We start from the raw sequence: 21,081 nt of genomic DNA, 5'->3' as shown, positions 1-21,081 counted from the left end.
GAATCTGATTCAGTGAAGCATTTTATAAGGGGAAAAACAGTCACTGCATGAGGTAAGATTATTCATCCAAAATGGAATATAATTAAGGGATCATATGAAAAATTATATACTGTAATACACTACATATATACATTCAATGTCAATCAATAATCATATTAAAATTGATATAATAATTAATGTATGCTCTCCCGGAACTATGAATGGCTCATGTTTTTTTTTTGACGAAAGGTTTAATGAATGGCTCATGTTTCTTTTCTTTTTTTACTTTTTTTGTTAACAAATGGCTCATGTTTCATTTTTAGCATATTTGTTTCATTAAATAAATATTTTATTTCATATGGAATTTCACAACATTTTAATACATTTTCTTAGAGAAGAAAATGAAAAGGAATTTTGTTCGTGTATGTAGGTGCTCTCTCGAACGTGGCACTTGCTAGTTCGATGGTAACGATTTTGGATAAGATTGTGTCTTCTTTTTCTTAAAGAGAAAGATAGTCTTCGTTGAATCATAATGTGCTCCAAACCTTTGATTGTTGTCTTTTTCATTAAAAGAAAATCATCTTAAATCTGCTTTGTTTTTCTATGTTTTCGATTTTACTTATTGTTGATGTTGTAACGCCGTACTTATGTCAGAAAGTCCATTCGCTTAGGTGTCCGACGAACAATGTTACATGGGTACGTGGAATCGGAAACATAAAGAATCGCATAATCGAGATCTTAGGAAGCGGATATGTATTGGAAGTGTATAAAATTTTTTTAAAAAAATTTAAAACTAAAATTTATATGATTTAAATTTAAAATAAAGAATTTATTCATTTATAATAATTTGAAATAATTTTATATTAAAAATGTAAAAATACACATAAATTAAGTTTACAAAAAATATTATATTAATTATTTTTAATACTTCATAAATAATTGACACAATATATTTTAATATGTGCTATATCTTTAATAAAAAATCTCAATGCATAAAGATAATTTATAGTATTATTTTTAATATTTGTATGTTTCTAAATCTATATTCATTACTATTAAAAAAATATTTTATATAAATTAAAAACTATGGTTTTATATATTATTGATATACATTGCATTTAAAAAAAAACAGAAGCATGATTCCAAAACGGAATCGTAAGCTTCCAAAGTCTTTTTAAAAACAACATAATATTTTTAAAGCGTTTTGGAAGCGAGATTCGGCAAGCTTCCGATTCTGATTCTGGTTCCGAAACGGGAAAGCGTCCGATGGATCTTCCGTGCAACGTTCCCAGACGAATACAATATAACATTGCAAAAGAAGGAAGAGCGATGAACTTTAATTACCAAATCCTAAACACTAATCATTTGCGCAAGGGACTTTGTAACTAATTCTACTTCAGCTTTAATGATACATTTATGTTGCTTTTCTTGTTGTTTTGAAAAAAACATGAGTATACATGACTTTAAAGAAATTGAGCAGTACTAAATGAAGTTCTCTGGTTTTTGTAGAATTAAATATTTTGCTCATCTCAATCACAAACCGGAATGTATGGAAAAACGCCTCTTCAATAAAACAGGTTAAAGGTTATATATATATATGTATATATTGTTGTCCGGAACATCGTGATCCAACGGTAAGAACTGGCTTTTTCTTGCACATATTTTGTGAGTTTGAACCCTGCTGGAATGAATTACATCATGATTGTTTTTGGAAACACTACACAAATATATGCCCTTGTTTTTGGTATTTGCAAATCCAATACGCGAGCCTATCTGTGGATTATGCGTCCTCAGGAGATTAGTCTAAATCTATTTGGATCTGGAATCTACTCATGAATTATTAAAACATATATATCAATATATTTCATTTATAATATTTTGTTTCCCGGTTCCAAATTATGAAAAGTGGGTTTATTATACATTTGGGACAACGTTAAGTAACAAAGCCATCAATCAATTTCCTAAAACTTAAGGTTAAATTATTAGTATCCAAAAGTTATAATAAAATGTTTAAACATATATATCAATATATTTCATTTATAATATTTTGTTTTTTTTTAATGTATAAAATGGATAACTAAGTTAAACCGAAAAAACCGGAATAGATTAAACCTAAAACTACATATACAAAACTAGTTTAATTTTTTCAAAAAAAAAAAAAAAACTACATATACAAAACAGAAAACCAAAACTGTAAACAAACATGCCGGAGCTAGAACCGCCGCTATTGCCGCCATGTCAGTTGAAGACTTGAAGTCATCGCCCACCGGTGCTCTGAAGAAACAAACCAAACGAAGGGGTTTCGCCGATTTGGGTCTGATGTGTGGATAGACCGAAATCACACCCCACAACCAACCCACCTTCATCAGAACCTCAAACCTAACATTTTGCCTTTTCACCAAGTTAGCCTCGAACGCATCGCCAATAAACTAAGAAAACACTACTGCCGTAGATTAAATAGGACAATAACATAGGGAGGCTTGGAGTGTCACAACTCAGATCTTCTCTCGCAGATCCTCGTCATGAAAAACTCCACGGGAGGTCTTCGATACACCTTCCGACACTTTAGATCCAAAGCAACCATAGCCAGTGCCGTGCGAAGGTTTTTGAGGACCCAAAGCGAATTAAAAAAAATTATATGATATCGTTTTTTGAAAAAAGTTCTATTTAAATTCAAATTATATAAAATATTTTTTTTTGAAAAAACATATAAACATAACACTAAAAAGTTTTGATTTATAACCTAAACATTTTCTAAATTTTCTGTACTAGACTTTTATAAACTAAAAATAAAATAATGATCAAAAGTAGGAATTAGTAATATAAAAACAAAAATACAAATTTTGAATTGAAATGTTGGTCGCTGTTAAAAAGCTAAATCTTGGCGTTTAAATTAAATACAATAAACTATATATTCAAAATATTATAATTTGTTAATCAAATTCTATAAATATATAAAATAAATCTAACTCATAACATATACAAAAATGAAAAATATGGATCAAATATTTACAGTTAATTAGAAGTAGAATCTTTATAGTTTTACATAAAATATAGTAAAATTGATCATAAATTAGTTTTTTTTTTTAAAACATAAATCGAATTTAGAATCAAATTAAAATAAAAATCTAACTAAAAGAATACATTAACTATCATGTAATTCTTTTTTTTGTAATTAGGGGCCCTTAAAATTTTACAAAATTTGAGGGCCCTAAGCAAATGCCTTTTTCATTAAGCTGTAAGCACGTCTCTGACCATAGCTCAAAACGGTACAAAAACACACCTTAAACTGAAGGTTTTGGTCTGATCTACTCATACATATTACATAACATCGGAGAAGGAAATGTTTACAAACTGTTATTCATTTCTTTTTCCTTCATTACTAATTGCATAATTTGACATTTACTAATAACTAGGATAAGATCCGCGCCTTGCGCGGAATTAAGTTATTATTTTAATTATATTTTGGAGAATGAAACAATAGTTTGGCTTCATTTGGATTACGGGTGTTCAATCCGGATATCGGGTTGGTTTCGGTTCGGTTCGGCTTTTTTCAGTATTTGGTTAGTAAAATATAACTACTATTCTAAATCCATATTTACTTTGACTTTAGTCTTTCACATACTTTTGAAAGATTTCAACTGGATGACAAAATTTATCAGCCAATCTTGTTGCTTTAAATCATTAGTGTTTATATATATATTATTTAGTTTGAATATTTATTAAATAAAAATTCATATGCGTTATATTTTATGATCATTTGTAACTTATTATAACAAAAAAATAATCTATTGATCACAAAATTTTCAGAGTGGGAATATTCAAATTTCTAATAATATATAGACGTTTTGAAAAATTCAAATATCACATATAAGAAAAAATATAAATGTTTTTATTATATATTTAATGTGATTTTTTAATATCTTTCAATAATATAAAATTAAAAAAAAGAACAAAGATACCAAAATTATTATCAAATATTTATTATTCATAATAATTAATTTTCATATATACGTTAATCATATTAGGTAATTTCGTAGCTTCTAATTAAGGAAAGTGCAAAAACAATTTGGTAGATTATTTATCAATTCGATAGTTAGTTTAATAAAAAATATAATGTAAGTCAAGATGGACCAACCTATTTTTCTAAGAATAGTATATTTTATATAGTCATTTATTAAATGAGAATTTATAATCATACAGTTCTAGGATCATTCATATCATTTTATAACTGAATATTTAAATCATCGATAACAAAATTTTCAATGTGAAATCTTTAATAAATTTATAATTTATAAATGTTTTTGAAAATTCATTGAAAGTTTTAATATTAAAATATTTATGTAATCTTATGGTATATAGTATAATCTATATATATATATATGTTTTATTATTAAATGATATTTTTTACTCATATGGTTTTAAAATAATATGTATCTTCTTATAATATTAAATAAAAGTTCATATTAATACAATTTTATGATCATTTGTAACTTATTATGACAAAAAAAATCTATTGATCACAAAATTTTCAGAGTGGGGATCTTCAAATTTCTAATAATTTATAGACGTTTTGAAAACTTCAAAATATAACATATAAGAAAAATTATAAATGTTTTTATTATATATTTAATGTGATTTTTAAATATATTTTAATAATATAAAATTAAAAAAATAACTAAGATACAAAAATTGTTATCAAATATTTATTATTCATTATAATTAATTTTCACATATACGTTAATCATATTAGGTAATTTCGTAGCTTTTATTGAAGGAAATTGCAAAACATTTTTTGGTACGTTATTTATCAATTCGATAGTTAGTTTAATAAAAAGTGTAATATAAGTTAAGATGGACCAACCTATTTTTCTAGGAATAGTATATTTTGTATAGTTATTTATTAAATAAGAATTTATAATCATACGGTTCTATGATCGTTCATATCGTTTTATAACAAAATATTTAAATCATCGATAACAAAATTTTCAATTTGAAATCTTTAATAAGTTTATAATTTATAAATGTTCTTGAAAATTCATTGAAAGTTTTAATATTAAAATATTTATGTAATCTTATGGTATATAGTGTTTAATATATATATATATATATATATATATTTATTTATTTTATTATTAAATGATATTTTTTACTCATATGGTTTTAAAATCATGTGTATCTTCTTATAATAAAAATGTTAAACCATTGATCATTAATTTTTAACATAATAATTTTAATAGTTTTAGTTATTTATTGTCGTTTTTAAAAATTCAAAATATAACATATACGAAAAAATCTAAATTTTATTTTTATAGCTAATTTGATTGTTTAATTTATTTTAATAATATAAAATTAAACAAAAAATGATGGAGGAGATATACATTGTTATCAAATCTTTATTATTAAACTCATTAATTGTCATATATATATTAGTCATTTATGGTAATTCCGTAGGTTTTATTTAAGGAAAGAAAATATCATATCATATCATTATATCATATAGTTTGACCAACTTATATATCTAACAACATATAAAAATCGAATGTGGACCTACTTATTTTTCAATTGAATGTAATTGACTACCTAATTGAGTGCCACCTATGCATTGGAGCCTCTTTTAATTAATACAAAATTGAAGTTACATCTTTTCAAATGTTCCTCAATTAATATATAAGGGATACATTTTTATTGAATGTGTCTACCATATGAAAAGCCATTTAAGTAAACCTTCATTTAACTGTTTTTCTATTTTGGTGATTTACCAAACAAACTAAACGAAAATGCAATATTCCACTGTTTGTCAAAACTCTGACGCTTGCCGACACTTGTTTCAAAAACTAAAAAATACTACTAGTTTAAACATAAAGTGATTAAAATATTAAAATATCAACTAAGAAAATGATATACGAAATTAAGAACGTATTTACAAAAAAGTACTACTACTTTAAACATAACTAGACTTTGATCCACGCGATCGTGCGAGTATTTAATTTTTGTTTGTATTTAATAATATATTTGTAAATGTAGTCTTATTTGTAAATGTAAATGTTATATTTGTATTTAATTTTATATTTTAGAATTTTAGAGTAAAATGTATCACCGATATTGGGTATTATATAAAAATTATAACATTTATATAATTAGATCCATGTCTAAGATATATAGCGAACAATTTTTTTTAAATAAAAAGTACAAAAATAGACAATTGTGAATTAGCATGCTATTTATAAATGATACATTAGCTATAATGTTTTTAAGAAAATAAAATGATTTTTAAATTTCTATCAAATTTGGAACATATACATATTAAAATTTGTAAGAAAATAAAATAAAAATATAAATTTTATGTAACTGATAAGAAATTATAAATGAGCTTAAGTTTGTGTACATTTAAATCATATGACTTTGTGGATGTTTGCTTTTATTTTTGTAAATAAATTATTTTGTCTAAGTGATAGTATATATTTTAAAATTTTAACTGTGTTAAATAATTATTTAATAACATTTATAAGAATAATAATTTATAATTTATATTTTTAATTTAATTTTGTCTTGTAAACCGTCAATTGTATTACCACCATTTTTAGAATATGATCCTTGCATCTATACAAATGTTTTTTTTGTTTTTTTTTTGTGAATCAAAATTTTACGATAATATCTAATAAGTTATTTTATATACATGGTAAGTTGGTAAATAATTTTAATGGTGCATGTAATATATTTATATTAGTAAAAAGAAGAATTTGTTCAAAAAATGAAGAGTAACGTGAATTATGGGAGAGAATGAGACAAAATGTAACTTGTATTGTTACATAAATATTTTGTGTATATTATTGATATTCATTAATGTTTATAATATTAATATGAAATAGATAAGTTGTTACAAAAAAAAAAAGATAAGTTAAAAGATTTATATTGAATTGATTGTGAATTTAATTTAGGAAATGTTTTATTAATTTTGAAAAAGAAATGGAAAGCATAGAAGTAGGAGTAATTATTACTTTATTAATTTTTAAAAAGACAAAGATTACTTAAAAATAGGTTCATTTAATTTGTACTTCTCTTTTAATAGATTAGAAGTGTTTTTCTTTTGAAACACAAACATAAAGTGTTTAAAATATTAAAATATCAACTAAGAAAATGATATAAGAACTTATTTTTAGTTAAATTCTTCAGACTTTTTATTTTCAAGTGCCTGATTCGGAAGTAAATCTCTTTATTCAAGAAAGTATAAACTTGCGATTCAGGCTCCGAATGGTAACAGCGGATTGAGCGGTGCGGGTCAAGCGGTTTGACAGTGGTGCGGTTTTAACAGTTATAAAAACGTATAGATATATAGTATATATAGAGATTTTTGTTACTGTTAACTGCGGTGCGGTGCGGGACGGATGTTACCATTCGAAGCCTCAATTATCATAAAACGGATATATGATTTTTTGGTGGCCAAGTATAAAATTCTAAGAAAAGATAGTATCTCAGTGTGTCGGGTTATCAATCGAAAGGCCAATCCATCTGCTACTTTTGTTAAATCTAAAGTCATTCTCTTTCATAATTTATCTCCTAGTGAAAAATCTAGGGGCGGACAAAAAAAATCCAAACAAAACCGAACCAAACCAATCTAATCAAATTTAAACTAAACTAAAAGTATATTTATAATCCGTATGGTTCAAGATTTTATGAACCCAAATGGTACGGTTTGGTTTGGTACCAAAAAACTAAAGTGTTTTTTTTTAATTAGATTAATTAAATATACTAATAATATTAAAATTTAATATATTTAACTATTTAGCCTAAACAACTAAATATAATTTTATACATTTTACTTTTACATGAATATAATAAACACAACTAAAAATAAAGTAAAAGAATATGAATCTCATACATTAACGTTAAAACAGCAAAAAATGTTTTATAATATTTATATTAGGTTTGAAGATAATAATATAAACTTATTGAATTATATTTTCTACATATTTATTGTGAGTTTGGTTTTACGTTTAAATATGAAAAAAAATAATGATTTAGTATCAAATGATGATTTGTTTATATTTTTATAAATCATATTTTGTAATTAAAGTAGAACAAAACTAAAAAATTAACTCGGTTGAACGGAAAAATACAAAACAAAAACTAAATTAAACCGAACTAAATACAAACCAAACCAAACTAAAGTCGAACCAAACACAAACCAAACCGAAGTAAAACCGAACCAAACTAAACATAAGCCAAACTATACTAATTTGGGTTGACTTTGGTTTAAGATTTTTTAGACCCAAATAACTCAAACCAAACCGAACCCATAATTAAACCGAAATGCTCACCCCTAGAAAAATCTATTACTAAATTTGTTAAAAACACATGCTGGCCTATTATTTTTGGAAAAGCTACCATCAAATGCGAGATACTTCCTGCAAAAACAAATGAGATAGACAGACAATGCTAACTTGTTAGGGCTTGATAACATTTATTAATTTTAGGGGCCAATCTTAACAAAAATATTTATGTTGGTAGCAATCAGAAGTAGTAGTAAAAGGTGGTAAAATTTTATAAATTTTATGTTTCCTAAAAGAACAATACTTAATTGATTGCGGGGTAAAGATATTTTTTTTAGAACTGTAATTGTTAGGGTTTACCAATATATATAATGCTTTTATACAACCGTTGTGGCGTGATAACATCTATTGCGAAAATAAGAAGAGTATTTATCTCCATCAGTTTTCAATTGTCCATTGGTTCCGTTCAACTGAATTGGGTTAATACTCAACTCCCTCTGTTCCTAAAAGATATATATTCTAGTTTTTCACACATTTTAATAAAACACATTAAATTTACATAATTTTTTGTGTTTATATTTTTTCCATAATTTTAAGCCAATAAAAAATTAATTAGTGCAATTAAGATTTTTGAAGTTTGCAATTAGTTGATAAAACATGTATTGAAAATGTAAAAAATGAATCTTTTATAAACAATTTTTTTTTCCATAATACTCCCTCCGTTTTTTAATATAAGTCGTTTTACAACTATGCACGTAGATTAAAAAACTATTAATTTCTTATATTTTCTAAACAAAAACATCATTAATTATTTACCTAACCATAATTCAACCAATAGAAAAATCGAAAATATATTACCATTGGTCATACAACATTAATTATTAATAAATTTTACATAAAAAACCGAAAACGACATATAATTTGGAACAACAAAATTTCTCTGGAACGACTTATATTAAAAAACGGAGGGAGTATGTATCTTTAAGGAACGGAGGGAGTATCAACTAGTTAAAAGATTGGAAAATGTGTAAACATTAAAAAAAAAACTTAATTAATGAGGTTTGTTTTTCTTGGGTACTCAAAGACTCAAAGCTTCAAAGTATTTATTTTGTGTTATTTTTCTATCGGGCCAAAAAGGAGAAATGGCCACATAAAGTTATAGCTTATAATGGTGTCAAAACAATGTACAGTTTCCTTTTTGCATGTTCTATAAAAGACCATGCATTATTAAGTTTAGAAACTTTTGCATGTTCCTTAAAGACTCCAAGGAAAAATGAAATGAATGTGAGTGTAGAGATAGTATTGAATTAGATGATACATCTGCAAGCTATACGTATCTTCTGGACGTAACAAAATAAAATTTAAATACATCTGCAAGCTATTAACATCTGTTACTCCGTTGCTAAATTGTAACGTTAAATGCTGATCATAAGTTCATAACTAGTGGAACATGATTTTACTGTTGAATTGTAATCATGTACCATCGCTATCGTGTCGTCGCTGATATAAAAAAAAAACTATGTGAGCAAAAATCAGTTTCACTATTCGTGTAGCAACTTAAGAAACACAATCTGATTTTCATGTGAACGAAACGTTTCTTTCCAAACAGCTTCTTTGATGGGTGAAAGTTTCTTTATTTGTGAATGTGAGATCATGTGCTTAGAACTTCACGAAAGTATTTAAAGATTTAAATAGCCCAAGAGCCTTTGGTACAAACTTTTACGATAACTAGACATGGACAACCAGATTCTCGGGTCGGATCGGATCTTGTCAGATCCGGATCCTTCGGATCTTAGAAATTTAAACTCAATTAGGCATTTATAATTTTTCGGATCTGTTCCGGACCAGTTCTTGTCGGATCCGGATCGGTTCTTGTCGGATCCTGATCGGTGCATGTTCATTTTTCTCGGCCTCGTTAATGCTCAATTTTGTTTTTGGATCTTTATGGTGTCGGGTCGGTTCCAGGTATTCGGATCCATTTTTGGGTTAATATAACATATTTAGGATTGGTTCCTAGTATTTCGTGTCGGTTCCACATATTTACGGGTCTAAAATGCGAGTGTCGGGTCTATTTTTATCTATGAACATGCATATTACCCGAACATAAAACCATAGCCATTTTAAAATTGCAATAACAATGACAAAAACAATTTGAAAATCTTCAGTACACAAAATATTCAAGCCATACAAGTTAGAATAAGTCATTAAGTTTACAAGGGGAAGTGTAAAGGGTGCATCGGGTTGTAGAATAAGTCATTAAGTCTAATAAATGTCAGCTTCAAAAATATCCGATCGGATCCTGGATCGGTTCTGGACCCAAACCTGCTATCCACGGATCCTCTATCGTTAGATCTAATAAGGTAAAATTTTCGGTTCCGGTTCCGGACCTGAAACTGTATTTTCGAGTCGAGTCGGTTCCAGGTCGGATCTTCGGATCCAATAAAATGCCTAGGCCTAAATAGAACTACATAAAGTATTAACTGAATGCTCATAATAATTTGAAAATGTTGTAGTAAAGTGTAGCATCCACTTACAATGCAATGCCCATCAATGCTACGATTAAATTGCTAATGCATTATTTGTTCTCGACAACCGTGAATGTAGATTTACCACACACACACAGACAAATAAAAGTGTAAAGACATTGTTGACAAAAAGGTGTAGATAGATTCTAGAGCATCTTCGGTCGGTACGAATGTCTCACTATAAGCTTCATTTTACTGCCCCAATTTCCAATTATTTGTCCTTTACTCAGCCCAAACGTAAACACGCAAAAGTTAGAATGATTGTTTGAATTCTTTGTTCATAGCCCAAAGAAAAAATATTTGTTCTTCACTAATATTAATTTGGGTCCAAAAAAATGACTAAACATCATTAGTATTTCCTTACATATTTTGTAACTAAAAGAGGCTGAAGAAGAGTAACATTCAAGTGTATTTTTGAAAATACAGCATTTCTATTGCCACAGAATATTGTAAAAGTTTTAGTAAGTTTACTTAATTAGTTATACGAAAAAATATTTATAAAAACTGCGTTCTAAGAAAACTATGATATCATTATTCATTCACGTATGTTTTTGTGTTATTATAGTTATCTTTTTGGCTTCCATGGTTATATTGTAGGTTTGAATTTTACTTTTATTCATTAGAATATTAGTACACATAGTGGAAAAGATGAACGAAAAAAACATCTCAGTATCATAGGTGTTACTGTTAAATAAAAAATAAAAAATTACATCCAGTCACAATTACACTTTACAATTACAGTATAAAATACATTCAGCAGCTAGTGGAGCACATTTTATAGTTGGAATAACAATTATATACTCTTTAATTTAACCAAACGAAAACTACACAATTCGTCTCTTCTTTTTCTTTTTCTTCTTTTTCTTTCATCCTTCTTCTCTTTCATCTCGCTTCTTTCTTATCTATTGGTCTTTCATCTATTGTTTTGAAAACTGGATTGGAAAGGCCTATTGAATTGTGAGTCATTGCTGTATTTGATTACATGTTGTGTTAAAACCTATCTTTCGAGTCGAACCGGAAAAATGGTGAAATAATTCGGTCGAACTTCCCAAAACAGATGATCCAGTTTATACCAAACTCATTTTTAAGTTTGAATTAAAAAACAAAAATAAAAATTCTAAAAATATGTCAATAATATTTACATTTTAATTTATTTAGCAAAACTGGAAGATATTTTTTCACCAATCATATATTGTTCCATATCGCTTATAATCGCTTATGATATCAAAATTACAGTTTACCGCATAACGTAAGAACCGTAGTTGCACTGTAACATACTAAAATTCTGCATCGCTTATTTTAAATCTGAAATCTGCAATTACCGTTAAGATCATAAATATATCTTAAAGCATAAAAGTAAACTGCAAATGGAGCTCCTTATGTAATGCTCTCATAAAAATTCATGGTATCTTTGTCGACCGTAAAATAGTTCTGAAATTAATAAAGAAGTAACTTCTAGTTCCTTTCCAACGCTTGATCAATTTTATAGTGACCTCGTTCGTTCGCGAATTATAAACGCATAGACAACTTTTGTTTCAGTTTCCACTATCTATGGTTAATAGTTTCCGTACGAAAGATGAGTAAGAAACAAATATCGAGAGGAGGCAAGAGACATTGAAATCTCATCCATATTTATAATTGATGCTGACACAAATCACATAGTTATATATATATACTTCTTGAAAACACATAAAAAAATATGATACTTTGGTTTACGTGTTTAACGAATGTATAAAACTGACATCGAAGATTTTTTTATCTACTATGATGTGATAGATTAAAGAGGGTTTGGCAGTTACCCACTTGGGCCTTTATCACTTTATTTTAGGTTCATGCAACAAATAATGACTCAAGTCGGTAAGAAAAAGAAGCAACGGATACAATAAAAAAAACACTCAGTTTAAGTAACACTACTGTCAACGTGAAAGTGATTTGAAATCGTGAATATATAGTGTCAACGTGAAAGTGGTAAATAGTTTTAATTATAAGACTTGAAATCATGTTCTGAACAGCATCTATTATTAATAAGTTATAAGCCAATATGTAACAATTCCGGGTTTTGAACTACTAATAATATAAATCTTGGCTTTGATGGTTGGTTTTAGTTGGAGGCGGATGAAACAAGCCGTTAAAATGTATGTCTTGAAAATAATAAGTAAGAGAAATGTTCAAAGATAGCATTTTTATTTTCACAAAAATAGAAGGAAAATGATCAGAAAAGATTTTACTAAAGGATAAATATACATTTATACCATAGAGTTAATTAATATAGACTAAGAGTTTAGAAGTAAAGAGTGAAGTTTGAGGATGAAATTAAAAAAAAAAAAGATTAAAAAAATTTAAAATAAAAAAGATTATTTTGATTATTTTTAAACCTATTTAGTGATATAAACTTAAAAATAATTATTTGAGAGAATTATCCGATAAGTAATGTGCAACTATCCGGTTAGAAATTGATTCAAAAATGAATAATGCAACTATCTACCTGCCAAAAAGAAAAATGGATTTAAAAATTGTAGCTTTACTTTATTTGAATATAACTCTTCCAAGTTTCTTTTAAGAACAGACAATTGTCATCAATCGTAAGTACCCTTCAGTCCTTTTTTAATAACCTAAGATATCCAACGGACCGAGGTTTAACCAACTAATCTTATGGGACCTATTCACCGGCGCCAGACAATCCGATTGCTTGCAATGAAAATTAGATATTCATACCGTATGACCACAGACTAATAAATCTGAATTTTGGTAGGTTTTGAAATGGTTAACACTTTTCCAAACCCAAAGTATCACTCGACCACGTTTATGTGGTTAGCCGCTCAGTCTATGTTTCAGCAAAATCAAATTTTTTTTATTTACCATTTTCTTTTTAAGGCTCTACCATTTACTCTCTAAACTAATCAGCAAAAAACATCTTAAATTTGAAACTACGATTACCAAATAGCAAATACCAAGAAAAACCATTATTGTAACTGTCTAAACAAAACTAATGGAGTACTCGTGTGATCTTAACTATAATTTTTAATAATAGTCTGAGAAATAGGAGCAGGGAATCCATTTTTAATCTTTAAAACATGTGTTACAGTAGAACATTTTATCATATAAAGTATCTCTAGTAACCAACACAACTGAAATTTCATCGGGAAAAAACTCAGATCTGACCTACATTGACATAATTTAATTAGTCTTTGGGAGTCAATCGCTTGTTTTGGTGACTGAATATATACTAGAAAACAAAACTTTTGATGTGATATACAAAGTTAGGTGCGGGAAATTTTATGAACTCGAATAAAAATCAAATCCTCGTACAGTGCAAATATTTCATACAGATAAGATAATATATCGACCTTTATAGATTAATGTGTTTTTCTAAATACAATGCCAAAATAAATAGATATACTAACTTGTGCAGTGTGGTTATACCAATATACTACATTCATGTGCCGACTTGTTGCGACATGAAAAAATTCACCATTGTTTTTAACTTACAGCTTTTATTTGAGAAATCTTAGCCTACATGTAAGAATTTTTTTAACCTGGCTCCCCAAACGTGTAATAATGTAAATTTCTAATGCATCTCTGTACTCTAATCAGTATCACTTAAGCTGGTGAAAATCACATTTCAAACTAGAAAAGTAGAAACAAAACTGGAGCCAGTTATTGTCGCAAGCAAGTGCAACTGTTAAAGGCATATCAATGTATTATTGTATCCGACAACACAGCAAACATGAGCCAATTATTATAGTTTATTAGCTTTCTCTTTTGCCGAGGAAACTACTTGACTTTAACCATCTTTAAGGAAAGAAGTAGAATTATAATCCAGTTGAACTTTTGCATCACGTGGACGGGGTACCACATTACTCTTAATGTAATACTCTAGGTTCTGAAATAATATGTTGATGTGAAAATGATTGCTTTAGCTAGTTTTACTACCAGTGTTTTCCAGAAACTGCGTTGAGAATTTATGGTTAGCAAAAGTGTAGTTCTTAAACGATAACTTAATTCTCATCTGGCTTTGACCACATGATCATAATTACTTCATCGGTGGTCTTTTTTATCAAATGTAGCAAAGAACTTGGAGAAGAAGGTTGAAAATCTATATTAGTCTCGCTTATAATTCAGGAAGATTTGAGCCGATTCCGTGTTTGATTCTATACTTTTTCAGCCCGTTCCATACTTTTGAATACTCGTACATTATGTATGATACGAATAGATACTTAATCATAGTCGCAAGAACGGATACGAGTACGATCGAGTATCATTGTAACTCGAACATTCTTTCTACATGGATGATTTATCTCAACTCGTGTATGGAAAATGTACATCATACTTTGAAAGAATGTACCTTATAATTTCAATAAGAATATAAGGGGAATTCATACATAAACCGTGCATTTTCGACCTCAACAATTTTGGTCATGCATTTTCTTACCCAAAAAAAGAGTAAGTACGAATTCATACATAAACCGTAAAATTATTTGTTAATTTTTAGTGAATCAGCGTCCAAATGGCAAATAATATGTCTGGTAAAGTGATGTCGTTTATCGTTAATGTAACAGATTATAAATGTATTTAAGATGGTTTAGTATTTTCTTATTTTGGATGGAATTAGCATTACTTACATACGATTAAAGATACTCCCTCCGTTTTTTTATATAAGTCGTTTTACAGCTATGCACGTTGATTAAGAAAACCATTAATTTCTTATATTTTCTAAACAAAAACATCATTAATTATTTACTTAACCACAATTCAACCAATAGAAAAATAGAAGATATATTACCATTGGTCATACAATATTAATTATTAATAAATTTTACATAGAAAACCGAAAACGACATATAATTTGGAACAAAAACATTTCTCTAAAACGACTTATATTAAAAAACGGAGGGAGTATCTACGTCCTCTTACAAATGATTGTTACATATATTTATTTTGAAAAAAAAAATTAGTTTACATTTTGGTATTATTTTTTATATTTTAACTTCATTGATTTATAAACCCTCATAAATGTATTTTTGTTGTGTTGGATTTTTTTGTAAAGCATTTGATTTTTAATTTCTTTAGTTAAATTTTTTTAAACTCGTAAGAATAAATTTGTAATTAACTTAATGAACAGATAATTTACATACAATTTTAATCGTTTAACTATCAACAAAAAAATTATTTGATTAGTATTGTTTTACTTTTGTAATTGTTAGCGCACACTCACGATTAATTTTGATAAAATGTATATATTTATAAAAATATCTAATATATAAGTTGGTGTAAAAAATCTCTATTTGTAATTATATTTAGTTCATTTTTTTTATTAATATGATGTATATATTGTTGTAATGGTGAGATGATATATGAGTTATTAGTTATTAATATATATCAAAAGATTATAAATGTATTGAACTGATTAATAATATGTTGCATTAACGACATAGTTGCAGTAACACAGTGGTCTCCGTTTCCTTTGTTGTTTGAGTGAGACCAGGGTTTGGTCCTCGGCTATAGCATCTTTCCAAAAATTAAATATTTCAATTTAGAAAAATAAAATGACGTCGTTTTAAACTTTATTCGACACATCATTTGATATATAGACGCTGATTCACTCAAATTAACAATTGACTAACAAACAGTTAGTCAAAATAGATTTTTGTATTACATTGTAAAGTTTGGATATGAATTTCAAATGCTTGTAAAGTTTAGATATGAATTCGCACTTACTTTTTTTGGTACGAAAAGGCACATTGAGTTCGAAAATGGTCCATCCATGCTTATCTCAACTCGTGTCTTTTTGCTTCAAACAAGTTTCTTAAAAAACACACTTTAATCAAACTTTGAAAGTGACAAAAAGCTCAACACAACAATGAACACGTAAATTAGCTAATTAGAGCATGTTTATCGGCGTCGCTTAGGAGGGTTGTTTAGCTAAATTGGCAGTTAAAATAAAAGGAAAATAGACAATTAAACAAAGGATGTCGCCTAATTCGGGTCTCGAAGGCACGTTGCTTAGCGGGTACGTGGCACAATCAGGTTGGCTGGAGGAGCAGTGTCGTCTTTCGTCTTTTTCCTTTTTCTTCTCTCGGTGGCGAAACAGCGAGTCCTCGACTCCTCGATGCCATGAAGCCGCTCTGCATCTCGAGATTGGAGACCATGGTTGGTTGTTTCTCCCCTCTCCGATGCTCCAATCATCAATCCCCAACGTCTCAGCTCTCCTCCACTGCACAGTCCTTGAATTATCAGCGTCGTCAGCTCTCCTCCACCTCAGTTTCGACATCGTCAGTTCATCTTCGTCGTGCTGCTCATCGTTGGAATCAAGTTCGCCGTCGCATTCGAAAGACTCGTGAAACATCAATGGCTACTTTTAGCTATTTTGCACATCCAGTTCTCATAGTTTGGTTCTTTTCTTTATGACCCCAACTCAACTTTATTACTTAAAAATTCACTAAGCACCCACTAAGGAATTGCACCAATAAACATGCTCTTAGAGCATAATTAACGGGACAGCTCTTAAAGCACAAGTTTTTATGTGTTTTTTGTTTTTATTTTTCTTTTATTTTGGTTTTATAAGAAAAAAAAATTCGAACCAATAGCGGACCGCCACGTATCGGTGGGGCCCGTGCACTGTCTAAAACCCAAACTAAAGTCACCTCTTACAGGAGAGGTAGAAGGGGCAACTTTTGATTATTAGATGGAACCCACTCATTTTTAAATAAATTTTTTTTAAAAGACAGCAACAAGAGTTGCCGTTAAAGGTGCTCTTAGGCTCTTTCTCAAAAAAAAAAGAAAAAACAATGAACACGTAAAGCGATGCAACAAAACTCAATCCGAATATTACTAAATCTAGAGGTATATATAATAACAAACCCAAATATTTGAATCGAGACTGGGCTTGAATCGCTTGATGCTGCATTGGGCCAACACAAAAAGAGTTAAATTACTGGTTTTCTCTCACGTCAATCACGTGAAAATGCCTCATAAGATAAACAACGTGGTACGTACTAGTTAGGTGAGAAAGAATATTCATGCATTAATCAATAGCTTATATCAAAGTAATTGGCCTCTACAATATGTATTGTTATTCCAAATCCAATTCTCTTAAGTTAAACTCGTACTAATTTGTAACTTGTAAGGAAGTTATAAGTAATTTGAATTTCAACAGTTGATTGGTGCAACATACTAAAGATGCACGATGTGTTTTAATGCATTTATAACACTTGGAGCTGTTAGTGTGTCGCATTTTACGTTGGCCAATGTTTGTTGACTAGTTTTCTTGGGCGATGAAACTATATTCAGAATTGTCATTTGGTAGTTGTTAAGCTAAAACTTCAGTCTGTTATACCCAAACAAATCTAACGATTGTCCGAGGATATCCAATCAAGTCCATTCAATATTAGATTATTCATTTCTAGTTGAACGTTTATTACTGGTTTTTCTAGAGAACCGGTAATGGAGCGAAAAGCTAAAACATTACTTTTGTTATATTGATTTACGTGATCTTTAATATGATAAGAGATGTGTTTTCATAAAAGTCGTATATATATCTGGTTAGTTTTGTTTGTGGCAGACGGTACAGCAGTCAAGTTTGGTCGGCCCCAGTTTCAGAATTAGCTGTAACAAGAATAGTTAAAAAATATAAACGTATCCGACCATGTATTCCTTTCAGTTTGGTTTAATATCATCGAGGAAAAAAAAAGTTTTATCGAAATAATGAAATGTCACAGGTGGAATAACTTGACGGCTTGGCCCGTTGGATTAATATAAAAATCACCTTGGCGGAAAAAAAAAAGAATAACTTGACGGCAGAGCGGACCGACCAACTATTTTAAAGTGTATCACTCAATTGCAGAAAAATAAAATATTTACTAGAAATTGTTCTATTTGTTTTTATGCTAAATATTTTTTTTTGTTCCATAAACATATATTAATAGTTTAATACACGAAGATGTCGAAGAGTGAACATGTACATAGCTGCATTTATCCTTTTTTCTGTAATCCATTGCAATCCAGGATATAATTATAGTTTCTTTATTAATTTCCATAATCCATCGTACTAAAACTTCGGTCACGTATTTTTTTTTGTTCACAAAAAACAAAGCTTAGGTCACGTATAGCTTTTGAACAAAAAAGAAGAAGGTCACGTATACCTTATGCAAAGTCAGTATATTGTTTTATTCAAAAAAAAAAAAAAAGTCAGTATATTGTAAAATGAATAAAATTTCATGATTACTGAAATGAATAAAATAAATTGACAATTATTAAATTGGATTTTAAATCAAAACGACAATGACCCTGATTGGTAACCTTGCTAAATGATGGAACGTCGTTTTAAAAACATTCCACAAAAATTTTACCAATCAATAAAAGTTGCGGAATGAAAAAATGCAAAAAGACAAGTTTGCGTTTTTGGTGACAAAGAAAAAATTTATTAGGTGAAAAGTGAGTACTAGTAGATTGTTTACAAAATTAACACTTTCATTTTACTAAATTATATGATAATACCATTTAAAAATTTTAAATAAATATGCATAATTTTTTTTATGATAAATATATATGTTGTAAATAAAATTATACTATAATTTTTTATATTATTATAAAATTTTAATTGATTATTAAAATGTATTGAGAAATAAGCTAAAATTTTGATAATAAGAAGTATTTTTAATAAATGTTAGTTATTTTCACAATTAGTAATAATTAGTTTAAATATTTATATTTATCTTTTCTTAAGACAAAGTAAATATAAAAATATTTAATCCATTTAATGTGTATTCTATCATTTTGCAAATTTTTAAATTTCCGTAACTTAATTAATTTTTTTCGCAGCTTAACTATTTTTTCGCAGTTTAACTATTTTTTTCGTGATTCCGCGATTAAACAATGGTTACCAACCAAAGCCAATAATTGAATACGGTAATACGCATTTTCCAAAGAATACATACAATTACTTTATGGGGTCAATAACATAAGATAGCGACCTCTAGGAGTGTATTTAAGAATTTGAAGTAATTTGCATAAAAACAATAAATCCACATTTATTCGAACATTAGTTTTTAAATTTTATTTTAAATTCAATGTTATTAAACTTGACATTTCTTAAAATAGTTTAAAACCCACTGTTATTAAATTATTTAAGTTATGAATCTTAGAAGGTTTCAAATGATTTTATTGTATTTTGATAGAGTTTCTTAGCTAAAAAAAATATTAAATTTCATGGTTTTAATTGAATTTCTAATGTAATTTAACAAAAAAATTAAAAACTTTAATTCACCTAAAATCATCTAAAACTCATTAAATTTAAATCACTTCAAACTCGACTTGAATACATTTCCTCAATGTGAACTACTTAAAGCACCATTATCGCTAAAACTGGTTTAAGTTTCTAATTTTTTTTGTCTGATTTAAAAAAAAAGGAACCAATCGCGGACCGCCATGTGTCAGTGAAGCCCGTAAACGTTACAAAAAACAGGACAAAAACGATTCTTATATTGCAACTTCTACGATCGGTTTTAGTGAAATCCGCAGGACCCACCCTTTAAGAAACTGGTTTGGGGACGGCGATAATCATGGCCTTAGAATTCAGACTTGTTCCCATGAAATGTACTGTGTATCAAGAACTTTTCTATCAAAGTTGCAGATATCATTTTGTTACTAGATCTGGTTTGGTTTGAAGATTATGACGGCTCCACAGTGGATCAATGTTTCACTGTCATGTTTTTCTACATAAATAAAATTTGAAGGTAAAACTTGAACTATACGTTATAATTAGTATATCGTCCAAATTACACACATAAAACGTATAGTATAAAAAAGTAGTCATGTTACTTATATGCAAGGCTACACTCGATATATCATATATCATCGATTGGATTCAGATAAAACGCGCATGCTTTCTGCTAACTTAAGTCATAATGAGCACCAAAAAGATATATGGTACATCAAAATGATCCTCACAAAGTCAATAATGGGACGTTAAATGTTGAAAAATAGTCAATACTATGAAAGAAATAAGGATGGGAAAACAGGCATGTTGGTGTAGAGTAGGTGTGTGGAAAAAATAACACATAGACATCGTGTAATTGGTTCTGTGTTGCGTAATTCGTCCCATCATAGTTTAATCGAGATGTGTGGCAATGATGTGTTTAACAAGTGTACACTTTTTTAATCATAAATATCCTTTTGATATAAATTTGGGATAGTTATACAATTTTTATGCTATAAAAAAATCAAAATTTTGGTGATCAACATTTAACCTATACGAAAAAAAATCAGACATCTAAGCAATTAAAGTAACTCATTTGCATTAAAAA

Source organism: Brassica napus, chromosome A6 (assembly GCF_020379485.1).
Source record: "Brassica napus cultivar Da-Ae chromosome A6, Da-Ae, whole genome shotgun sequence".
NCBI lineage: Eukaryota > Viridiplantae > Streptophyta > Magnoliopsida > Brassicales > Brassicaceae > Brassica > Brassica napus.
The sequence above is the reverse complement of the archived record's forward strand: the minus strand, read 5'-3'. Positions refer to the sequence as shown.